Consider the following 12,353-nt stretch of genomic DNA (forward strand, 5'->3'; position numbering starts at 1 on the left):
CTTGTCCAATCGGTTTCTTCACCATCACACCAAAGGTAAGATGTAGAACACTCACTGAGACGTTAAGCATGTTCACTGTTTATAAAGGACAAACACTGTTGCAGTCAAATAAAGAAGCGCCACTCTGACCCCTCCTCACCTGGCCATAACAATTGGCCGGGCTGGGGATGGAGAGAATATGGAGATGAACTCAGCTCAGCATTAAATAGATACCAGAGGTTGTAAACTTCCTGGTTCAGCCTCAGACAATGGACAGCGAGGGGGATGCAGATCATGGACAGGGAATGGAGTTGTGACAGAAACGGAAGATAATGGTTTCAGTCTTCTCACGATTTAAATGACAATAACACTAAATCAGTGGAATATGGTTTATGAATCTAATAGTTGGATGCAGAGACTTACCAGGGACACCAATAGTAGCGAGGATGGGATAGTAAATAAATTGAATCGTCTTTAGAGCATAATGGATCCGCAATTCTAATGTTATCCAATAATAATCCGCAGTAAGATAGTCAAACCAATAGGATACACTCCTGTCAATTGTTGTAACATTCCCATCTGTTGTTCTCAGATTCTGATCGATTGTTGCAATATTCCAATCTATTATTCAGATTCTGATCTCTCCTCTCCCTCTCTCTGCAGCCCACGGATCCCTTTTAGTGCCGGAGCTGATGGTCCCGCTAACACTTTCGGAAAACACATTGAAAGGAGTCCTGTATTAATAGAATATGGAAACCCTCCAGTGATACAATTAGGGTCCATGGAGACTGACATTAATTACAGTCACTGAACAAACAGGTTCAGTAAACTCCCTTTCAATTCAGCACTTTTTGTACCACAATAAAGTAGAATATTTATCCAGTCGGCATGGGTTTTGTGAGGGTTACTGAGGGAAGGAATAGTGGAAATGACAGAAGCACTGGACAGAATCTTTCAGTCCTCCTTGGATATGGGAGTGATGCCAGAGGTCTGGAGGATTGTCAATGTTACACCCTGTTTAAAATGGAGAGGTTGGGTAAACCCTGTAACTATCAGTCTAATGTAGGTGGTTGGAAACTTCTAGAGGTCATAACCCAACACAAAAATATATCTTGCTTGTAAAACACGGGATAATAAATGACAAGCAGCACGGAAAGGTTAATGAAATATCATTCCTGATAATCTTGATCAAGTTCGTTGAGGACGTAACTGTGAGTGTTTCATGTAATATAATCATAGAAAGTTTAAGATACAGAAAGAGGCCACTTGTCTCATTGTGTCTGCACGGGCCGAAAAATGATCCACCTATTCTAATCACATCTTCCAGTATTTGATCTGTAGCCCTGCAGATAATGACACTTGAGGTGAACATCCAGATTCCTTTTCACTGAGTGGAGGGATTCTGCTTCAACTATCCTTTCAGGCAGTAATTTCTAGACTCTCACTGTAAACAGCGGACGCAGTACTGAACCCTGTGGAACGCCACTGTAAACAGTCCTCAGGTCAGTAAAATATCCGTCATCAACTACCCTTTAATAAAAATAAGACATGCTGGAAATACTCAGCAGGTTTGGCAGCATCTGTGGAGAGAGAAGCAGAGTTAACGTTCCAGGTCAGTGACCCTTCATCATTGACCTGAAACGTTAACTCTGCTTCTCTCTCCACAGATGCTGCCAGACCTGCCGAGTATTTCCAGCATTTCTTGTTTTTACTTCAGATTTCCAGCATCCGCAGTATTTTGCTTTTATTATAACAATTACCCTTTGTTTCCTGCCACTGAGCACATTTTGTATTTTTGGGTGAACAAGTTTCTCCTCAACTCCCCGCTAATCCTTCTACCAAGCACTTTAAGTCACTGCCCCCTAGTCACTGATCTCTCTGCTAAGGTGAATAGACTCCACTCTATCCAGGCCCCACAAAATTATGTCCCTTTCAATCAGATCTCCCTTCAGCCTTCTCTGTTCCAAGTAGAACAACCCCAGCCTATCTAATCTTTCTACATAGCTGCATTTTTCCTATCCTGGCAAACATCCTCATAAATCTCCTCTGTACCCTCTCTAGTGCAATTCCATCCTTTGTGTAATTAGGTGACCAGAACTGCAGAGTACTCAGGTTGTGGCCCAACCAATGATTTACACAGTTCCAGCATAACCTCACTGCTCTTGTATTCTATACCACAGCTAATAAAGGGAAGGATTCCATATGCCTTCTTAACCACCTTATCGACCTGACCTGCTACATTCAGGACATCAGTGGACATTGACTCCAAGGTCCCTCACTTCCTCTACACTTCTCAGTATTTTCCGATTGATTGTCTATCCCTTTGCCTTGTTTGACCTCCTCAATTGCATCGTCTCATACTTAACCAGGTTGAATTCCATTTGACACTTATTTTTTAGATTAGAGATACAGCACTGAAACAGGCCCTTCGGCCCACTGAGTCTGTGCCGACCATCAACCATCCATTTATACTAATCCTACATTAATCCCATATTCCTACCAAACATCCCCACCTGTCCCTATATTTCCCTACCACCTACCTATACTAGTGACAATCTATAATGGCCAATTTACCTACCAACCTGCAAGTCTTTTGGCTTGTGGGAGGAATCCGGAGCACCCGGAGAAAAGCCACGCAGACACAGGGAGAACTTTCAAACTCCACACAGGCATTACCCAGAATCGAACCCGGGTCCCTGAAGCTGTGAGGCTGCAGTGCTAACCACTGCGCCACTGTGCCGCCCCATCAATATTTTCTGACATCAATATTTTCCTGCAGCCTAGCTATCCTCCTCGCTACCAACCGCACAACCAATCTGTGTACCATCTGCACACATCTTGATCATGCCCCCTACATGTACGTTCAAATCGTTAATGTATACTACTAAAAGCTGGGGACCCAGTACTGAGCCCTGTGGAATGCCACTGGAAACAGACCTCAAGTCAGTAAAACGCCCGTCAACAATCACCCTTTGTTTCCTGCTACTGAGCCAATTTTGTATCCAGCTTTCTGCATTTCGCTGGATTCCATGGGACTTTATTTGTTTTACCTAGTATGCCACATGGGACCTTGTCAAAAGCCTTGCCAAAATCCACGGAGACCATATCATCTGCACTACCCTCATCTATCGTCCTTGCGACTTCGTCGAAAAATTAAATCAAGTTAGTCAACAATATCTTCCCTTAACAAATCCATGCTAACTGTCCTTGATTGACCTGAGCCTTTCTAAGTGACAGTTCATCCTGTCTCTCAGAATACATTGCAATAATTTGCCCACTACTGAGGTTACACTGTTTGGCCTGCAATTATTCGGTCTATCCTTTGCTCCCTTTTTAAAGAGGTACAATGTTAACAGTTCACCAATCCTCTGGCACTACACCTGTATCCAGTGAGGACTGGGAAATGATGGTCAGACCCTCTGCTATTTCCTCTCTCACTTCTTTTGACAGCCTGGAATACATTTCATCTGGCCCTGGTGAATTATCAACTTTCAAAGATGCTAATCCCATTAATACTTCCTCTCTCCCTATGTATATCACATCCAATAATTCACACTCCTCCTCCTTAACCACAGTATCTGCATCGTCCCCTCTTTTGTTAAGAGAGCTCATTAAGAACCATATCAACATCTTTCGCCCCTACTCATGTATATCCACTTATGTATATAGACTTTCAAACGGCCTGTGATCAACAGACATTTCATAGACTTGTCATGACATGGATTAATGTGACAGTGATAGTGTGGCTATTTCATAGACTTGTCATGACATGGATTAATGCGACAGTGATAGTGTTGATATGACACTGATTCAGGGACAGAAAGCAGAGAGAAGTGGTGAACAGTCATTGTTCAGACTGGATGTGGAGGGGAGTATACAGTACTGCTTCTCAGGGTTGGATTCACTCAGCGTGATATCAAGAAACGATTGAAGGCACGGGATACTGCAAAGGCTATGGGCCCTGACAATATTCCGGAAATAGTACTGAATACCTGTGCTCCAGAACTTCCGTTCCCCCATCAAACTGTTCAATTACAGCTACAACATTGGCATCTACCCGTCAATGTGAAAAATTGCCCAGCTATGTCCTGTACACAAAAAGCAGGATAAGTCAAACCCGGCCAATTACCGCCCCATCAGCCTATTCACAATCATCAGTAAAGTGATGGAAGGTGTCATCGACAATGCTATCAAACAGCACTTGCTTAGCAATAACCTGCTCAGTGACGCTCAGTTTGGGTTCCGCCAGGGTCACACCGCTCCTGACCTCATTACGGCCTTGGTTCAAACATGGACAAAGGAGCTGAATTCAAGAGGTGAGGTATGAGTGACTGCCTTGACATCAAGGCAGCATTTGACTGAGTATGGCATCAAGGAGCCAGAGCAAAAATGGAGTCAGTGGGAATCAGCGGGAAAACTCTCTGCTTGTTGGAGTCATACCTAGCGCAAAGGAAGATGGTTGTGGTTGTTGCAGGTCAATCATCTCAACTCCAGGACATCACTGCAGGAGTTCCTCAGGGTAGTTTCCGAGACCCAACCATCTTCAGCTGCTTCATCAATGACCTTCCTTCAATCACAAGACCAGAAGTGGGGATGTTGGCTGATGATTGCACAATGTTCAGCACCATTCGTGACTCCTCAGATACTGAAGCAGTCTGTGTAGAAATGCAGCAGGACCTGGACAATATCAAGGCTTGGGCTGATAATTGGCAAGTATCATTCGCACTGCACTAGTGCCAGGCAATGACCATCTCCGACAAGAGAGAATCTAATCATCTCCCTTGACATTCAATGACATTACCATAGCTGAATCCACCACTATCAACATCCTAGGGGTTACCATTGAACAGAAACTGAACAGGAGTAGCCATATAAATACCATGGCTCAAAGAGCAGGTCATAGGCGAAGAATGCTGAGGCGATTAACTCACCCCCTGATTCCCCAAAGCCAGTCCACCATCTATAAGGCACAAGCCAGGAGTGTGATGGAATACTTGTCTGGATGGGTGCAGCTCCAACAACACTCAAGAAGCTCGGCACCATCCAGTACAAAGCAGCCCGCTTGATTGGCACCCCATCCACAACATTCATTCTCTCCATCACCGACGCACAGTGGCAGCAGTGTGTACCATCTACAAGATGCACTGCAGCAACACACCAAGGCTCGTTAGACAGCACCTTCCAAACACACAACCTCGACCATTTAGAAGGGCAAGCGCAGCAGATGTATGGAAACACCACCACCTGCAAGTTCCCCTCCAAGCCACACACCATGCTGATTTGAAACTATCTTGCCGTTCCTTCACTGTCGCTGGGTCAAAATACTGGAACTTCCTTCCTAACAGGACTGTGGGTGTATCTACCCCACATGGACTGCAGTGGTTCAAGAAGGCAGCTCATCACCACCTTTGCATGGGTAATTAGGGATGGGCAATAAATGCTGGCCTGGCCAGCGGTGTCCACATCCCATGAATGAATTTTTAAAAATGATGCCAGAGAACTGAAGGGCTGTAAATGTTACACCCTGTTTAAAGAAGGGGACGTTGGATAAGCCTTGTAACTATCAGCCTAATGTTGATTATTGGAAAATTCTGGAGGCCATAACCCAGAACAAAAATATGTCTTACTTGTAAAATCATGTCTTAATAAATGACAAGCAGCAGGGGTAGCTTCATGGAAAATCATTTCTAATAGTCTTGATCGTTTGTTGACGTAATTGTGAGTGTTAACGAGGATAGCGTGTTTCGTGTTATAGAATCATGGAACGGGAGAAATTTTAAGGAACAGAAAGAGTTAACTTGGCCCATCGTGTCTGTGCAAGCCGAAAAGTTATCCAACAATTCTAATCACACCTTCCATCATTTGATCCGTAGCCCTGCAGATTATGACACTTGAGGTGCACATCCAGACTCCTTTTGAATGAGTAGAGGGTTTCTGCCTCAACCATCCTTTCATGAAGTGAGTTACAGACCCTCACTAAAAGCAGGGGACCGAGTACCAAGCCCTCTGGAACACGACTGGTAACAGTCCTCCAGTCAATACCCGTCAACAATTACCCTTTGCTTCCTGTCACTGAGGCAATTTTGTATTTCTGGGTGAACATGTTTTTCCTCAACTCCCTGCTGATATTTCTGCCAATCACTTTAAATCTATGTCCCCTAGTCACTGACCTTTTTGCTAAGGTGAATAGACCCTTCACCTCCACTTAATGCAGGCCCCACAAAATGTTGTTCATTTCAATCAGATCTCCCCTCAAGCCTTTTCTGTTCCATGAAGAACAACCCCAGCCTATCCAATCTTTCCTCATAGCTGCATTTTTCCAGTCCTGGCAACATCCTCGTAAATCTCCTCTGTACCATCTCTACTGCAATTGCCTCCTTTCTGTAATGTGGTTACCAGAACTGCACAAAGCATTCAAGTTGTGGCCTAACCAATGATTTATACAGTTCCAGCATAACCTCCCAGGTCTTACATTCTATACCTCGGCTAAAAAGGGAAATGATTCCATACGCCTTCTTAACTGCCTTATTGACCTGTCCTGCTATCTTCAGGGATCTGTGGGCATTCACTCCAAAGTCCCTTACTTCCTCTACACTTCTCAGTATTGTCCTAGTAATCGTGTATTCCTTTGCTTGTTTGAGCTCCCCAATAGCATCACCTCACACTTATCCAGGTCGATTCCCATTTTTCTGCCCATCTGACCAGATCGTCAATATCTTCCTGCAGCCTACAGCTATCCTTCTCGCTATCCACCACATGGCCAACCTTTGTGTCGTCTGCAAAAGTCTTGATCATACCCCCTAAATTTACTTCTAAATCTTTAATATAGACCACAGAAAGCAGGGGACCCATTACTGAGCCCTGTGGAATGACAATGGGGACAGTCCTCCAGTCGCAAAAATACTTGTCAATAATTACCCTGTGTTTCCTGCCACTGAGACAATTTTGTATCCGCCTTGCTGCATTTCTCTGGATGCCATGGGATTTTATTTTTTGAACCAGTCTATCATGTGGGACCTTGACAGAAGCCTTGCTAAAATCCATGTAGACCACATCAACTGCACTACCCTCATCTATATTCCTTGCAACAGCTTCAAAAAATTCGATCAATTTGGTCAAACAAGAGAGTCACTTAACAAATCCATGCTGACTATCCTTGATAAACCTGTGCCTTTCTAAGTGACAGTTTATCCCGTCTCTCAGAATAGATTCCAATAATTTGCCCACTACTGAGGTTAGACTGAGTGGCCTGTAATTATTCAGACAATCCTTCGCTCCATTTTTAAAAAGAGGTACAACGTTAGCAATTCCCCAATACTCCGGCACCACATCTGTATCTAGTGAGATTGGGAAATGATGGTAGGCAGACCCTCTGCTATTTCCTCTCTTGCTTCTTTGAACAGCCTGGGGTACATTTCATCCGGCATTGGTGATGTTTCAACTTTCAAGGATGCTAATCCCATTAATTATTCCACTCTCCCTATGTTTATCATATCCAATAATTCACACTCTTCCTCCTTAACGACAATATCTAACTCCCCCCTCTTTTCTGAAGACATATGCAAAGTGTTCAATAAGAACCAGTCCAATATCTTCCACCCTTATACAAAGGTTACCTTTCTGATCTATTGTGGGGCCTACTCTCCCCTTAGTTGTCCTCTTCCTCTTAATGTATTGAGAAAACATCTTTAGGTTCACCTTAATTTTGCTTGCCAATATTCTTTCAAACCCTCACTTTCCTTTCCTAACTTCCTTTTTGATTTGATCCCTCCACTTTCTATACTCCTCTCGGCTTTCTGCAGTATTAAGTTCTCAGTGTCGGACAGAAGCTTTCCTTTTCATGCGTTATCCTACCCTGTCGGCTCCTTGACATCCATGAGACTCGAGATTTGGCCGCCTCACCCTTTTTCCTTGTGGGAACATGTTTATCCTGAACCTTTCGAATCTCCCCTTTGAATGCCTCCCACTGCTCTGAGACTGAACTACCTTCAAACTGCTGTTTCCAGTCCACTTTCGCTCCTCTGTTTAGTAATATTCGCCTTTCCCCATTGAGAACTCTAACTCCTGATGTATCTCTTGTCCTGTTCCATAATTAAGTTAAAACTAACTGAATTATGATCACTCCCACCAAAATGCTCTTCCCTGCCACTCCTTCCACCTGCCCATCTTCATTTCCAAAAACAATGTCTAAAACTGCACCCTCTGTTGTTGGACGTGCTACATCCTGGCCAAAAACGTTCTCCTGAATGCACCTCAAGATTTCTGTTCCATTAATTTTTTTCATACTAAAATTATCCCAGTTAATATTGGAGTTATTAAAATACCCTACTATTACTGCCCTATTGTTCTTGCACTTCTCAGAGACTTGCCTACATATCTGCTCTTCTATCTCCCTCGGACTGTTTGGCTGACGGGATCACACTCCCAGCAGTGAGGTTGCCCCTTTTTGGTTCCTGGCTCAATCCATATCGCCTCAGTTGATGAACCTTCCAACATATCATCCCTCCTCACAGCTGTAATAGATTTCTTGACCGAAATTGCCACTTCCCCTCCTTTCTTATCCCCCTCCCTATCGTGTCTGAAAACCCTGTAACCAGGAACGTTGAGCTGCCATTCCTGTCCCCCCTTCAGCTATGTTTCTGTGATAGCTATGATATCATACTGCCACCTGTCCACCTTGCCCTCAGCTCATCTGCTTTATTTGCTATACTTCTTGCATTGAAATAGATACCCTTGAGCACAGCCACACACTTAAAAAAATCTAACCCTCTTTTCCTCTGTTTTCTAAACTCATCCATTAATTTTCTGCCTTCTATTTTCATTTCAGGTTTTGTCCCAACTGAGTCTACCCTCAGGTCCCCACCCCCCCTGCCAAACTAGTTTATACCCTCCCCGACAGCACGAGCTGAACGTTCTGCAAGTGACCCAGTCCCGGCTCCGATCAGGTGCAACCAGTCAGGCCTGTACAGGTCCCATCTAATCCAAAGCTGGTCCCAATGTCCCAGGAATCTGAAGCCCTCCCTCCTGCACAATCTTCTCAGCCACGCATTCATCTGTTTTAGTTTTCTATTTCTATAGTCAGCTGTGCATGGCACTGGGACTAATCCAGAAGTTACTACTTTGAGGTCCTGCTGGCTAATTTCTTCCCTAGCTCCATAAATTCTGACTGCTGGACGACATTCCTCTTTCTACCTCTGTTGCCGGTTCCAATGTGGACCATGACTGCTGGCTGTTCCCCTTCTCCTTCAGGATGCTCTGCAGTCGCTCAGTGACATCCTTGACCCTGGCACCAGACAAGCAGCACACCATCCTCGATTCACGTCTGTGGCCACATAAAAGCCTGCCTGTTCCCCTGACTACTGATCACTATGGCTCTTCCAGTCATCCCTCTACCCCGCTCTGCAGCTCAGCTACCCGTGCTGACACAGAGTTGGCTCTGGCTGCGCTCCCCAGGTGAAGCATCACTTTCCTCACTATTCTGAACTGAATACCTGTTGGAGAGTGAGATGCACTCATGGGTTTGCAGCACTACCTGCCTGATTCTTTTTGACTGTCTGGGGATCACCAATTCCTTCTCTCCCTGCATAATCTTCAGCTGTTGGGTGACCACATCTATAAACATGCTAAAGCTGAATAATTTGGTGGATTAGAAGGAAGAATGTGCAGGATTATGGGAAGAAGGCAGGGAATGGGATTAGGTGAATTGCTCATTCGGAATGGCGACGCAGACACGTCGGACTGAATAGTTCCTTCTGTGCTGCAATAACACTGTGATGGGGCGTCTCAGATGGGTGTAATGGTGGAGAATGGGGGATTCATTGTGGGAAAGGGAAGTTGTCCTATCGGATACTGAATCTTAGCAGGGACTCTCCGACAGCCTGTCCTGGTGGAAGGCATCCAGAAAATATCCTCCCTGCCTCCTCCTCATTCTCCTGAGGTGGCCTCTGGATTCCTGCTGCCAATGCCTGTGTCCTCGTGATGGTGATGATATGAAGGGTGCAGCAGAACACCATGAACTTGGGCACCTGCTCCAGTGTGTACTGGAGGACTCCCCCCGAGCGGTTCAGACATCGGAAGTAAAGCTTCATCACACCGATGGTCAGTTCCATCATGTTCCTGGTGACTCCATTGCTCACATTTTACACATGTTAATTGTGTGCGTTTGGTTGGAGGTGGGAGATGGTTTGGGGTTGTAGAAACATGAGTTGGGTCTAGAGGGGGGTTTCCTTTGTCTCTGAGGAATCGCATTCTGGTTCTGCATGGAGACCCGCAGTGTTGGGACTGGTTGACTGCTTCAGAATGAAGGTATGGTGGCTGCTGCCACGATGGTGGACATTCACCAACATGATTTACTGGGCATGCTCACACACCAACTGTACATTAATGGAGTGAGAGTTCTTTCAGTTCCTGTACCTCTCCCCGTTGACATGGAAACCCCGCAGAGCCACCTACACCATCAGGAATCCCGCGATCCTGACAAACCCACTGGATCTCTCATCCTGCTTCTCCCTGCTGAGGGAGAAAATGATGACATAGATGGTCACCCTCACCTCCCAGAATTATCAATGGACAACACACAGGCCTCGTAACTACTGGTCAGTTAATGTAACATCAGTGGTGAGTAAGGTTTTAGAAACAATGATCAGGGAAAAAGGACAACACACACTTGGAGAGGTTTGACTTAATTAAGGAGTGTCAGCACGGATTTCTAAAAGGCAGATTATGCTTGATGGGCTAATTGAATTTATTTCGATGATCAGAGAAGGTTGATGAAGGGGATGAGGTGGATGTTGTCTTCCTGGATTTTATGAAAGTATTTGATTAAGAACCACACACAAGCTTGGTTAACAAAGCTCATGGAATAGCATCCAATTGGATCAAAAATTGTCCGAGGGCAGCAAAAAGAGAAATGTGTTAAATGGTTATTTTTCAGACTGGAGGATGGTCGACATTGATGTTACACAATGGTCAGTGCTGGGACCACAGTTGTTTTGTTTTTTTTTGCCGTATAAATATGACACGGATCTTGGAATACGGAGTAGAATTTATATTTTTTCTGATGATTGCAATTATGGAGGAGTGGAGAACAGTGAGGGTGATACAAACCACCTACAACATGATATAGATAGGCTAGCAGAATGGACATAGAAGTGGCAGGTAGAATTTAATAAAGAGGAGTGTGAGGTAATCTATTTTGTCAGAAATAATAGGAAGACAACATAGACTTAATGACACAGTTCTAAAGATTGTGCAGGAACAGAAGGACCTGGGGTTCCATATGCATTGATCTTTGAAGGTGGCAGGACATATTAGCAGAGTGTTTAGCAAAACATATCAGATCTTGGGCTTCATCATTAGAGGCAAATATACAAAAACAGGGCGGTTTAGCTGAAACTTTACAAAGCTTTGGTGAGACCCCAACAAGAGAACTGTGCCCTGTTCTGGTCACCAGACTGTAGGAAGGATGTGAAAGTCCTTGACAGGGTGCAGAGGAGATTTACCAGAATGATTCCAGGGATGGGAGTTTAGTTACAAAGTGAGTTTGGAGAAGATGGAGTTGTTCTCCCTGGAGTAAAGGAGATTGAGAGTGATTTGATAGAGGTGTACATGATTATGATAAACTTAGATAAGATAGACAAGGAAAAACTGTTCCCATTAACTGATGCAACGCGGAGTAGGGGGCACAGATGGAAGGTTTTGTTTAACATATGCAGGGGAATATGAGGAGGAACCTTTTTACACAGTGGATGGTAATGAGCTGGAACTCACTGCCCATGAGGATGGTGGAAGCCGAGACAATCAAAGATTTCAAAAGGAAACTGGATGGAAATCTGAAGGAAATGAACTTGCAGAGATGCGGGGATTGAGCGGGGGAGTGGGAGAGTCGGGCTGATTGGATTGTTGCACAGTAAGCCGGCAGTGAGGGGCTGAATGGCCTCTTTCTGTGTTGTAAATGACTCCATCAATTTATACCACTCTATGTTGGATATGTCACCTGCTCCTGCCTGCAAATATCCAGATACATAGAAGTTCAATGAAACTGTGAGCTTAACAACCACTGACAACTCCGTCCTCACCCTGGTGTGAGGCGCCAGGTTGTGTTACAGGAGGTGACACAGCTCTGTGACCACCTCCTTATTGAATCAGAGTCACCTCACACATTGCTCCTGGGTTAGGTGTAGGTAGGAAAAGTGCTCTTGGAGCACCCGGGGTGGGCTGGGTATTGGCCTCTCCTCCTCTCTCTTTCCAGAGCTTCCCCTCTCCGCAGCACCTGCTCCATTTGTTGGTCATGTTACAGACCCAGAGACACTGTAACTACAGTCCCCATACGTCGTCCAGAGTTGGGTCACCAAATCCTCTGTACACAATGAACT

Source organism: Heterodontus francisci, chromosome 39, assembly GCF_036365525.1.
Source record: "Heterodontus francisci isolate sHetFra1 chromosome 39, sHetFra1.hap1, whole genome shotgun sequence".
Lineage (NCBI taxonomy): Eukaryota > Metazoa > Chordata > Chondrichthyes > Heterodontiformes > Heterodontidae > Heterodontus > Heterodontus francisci.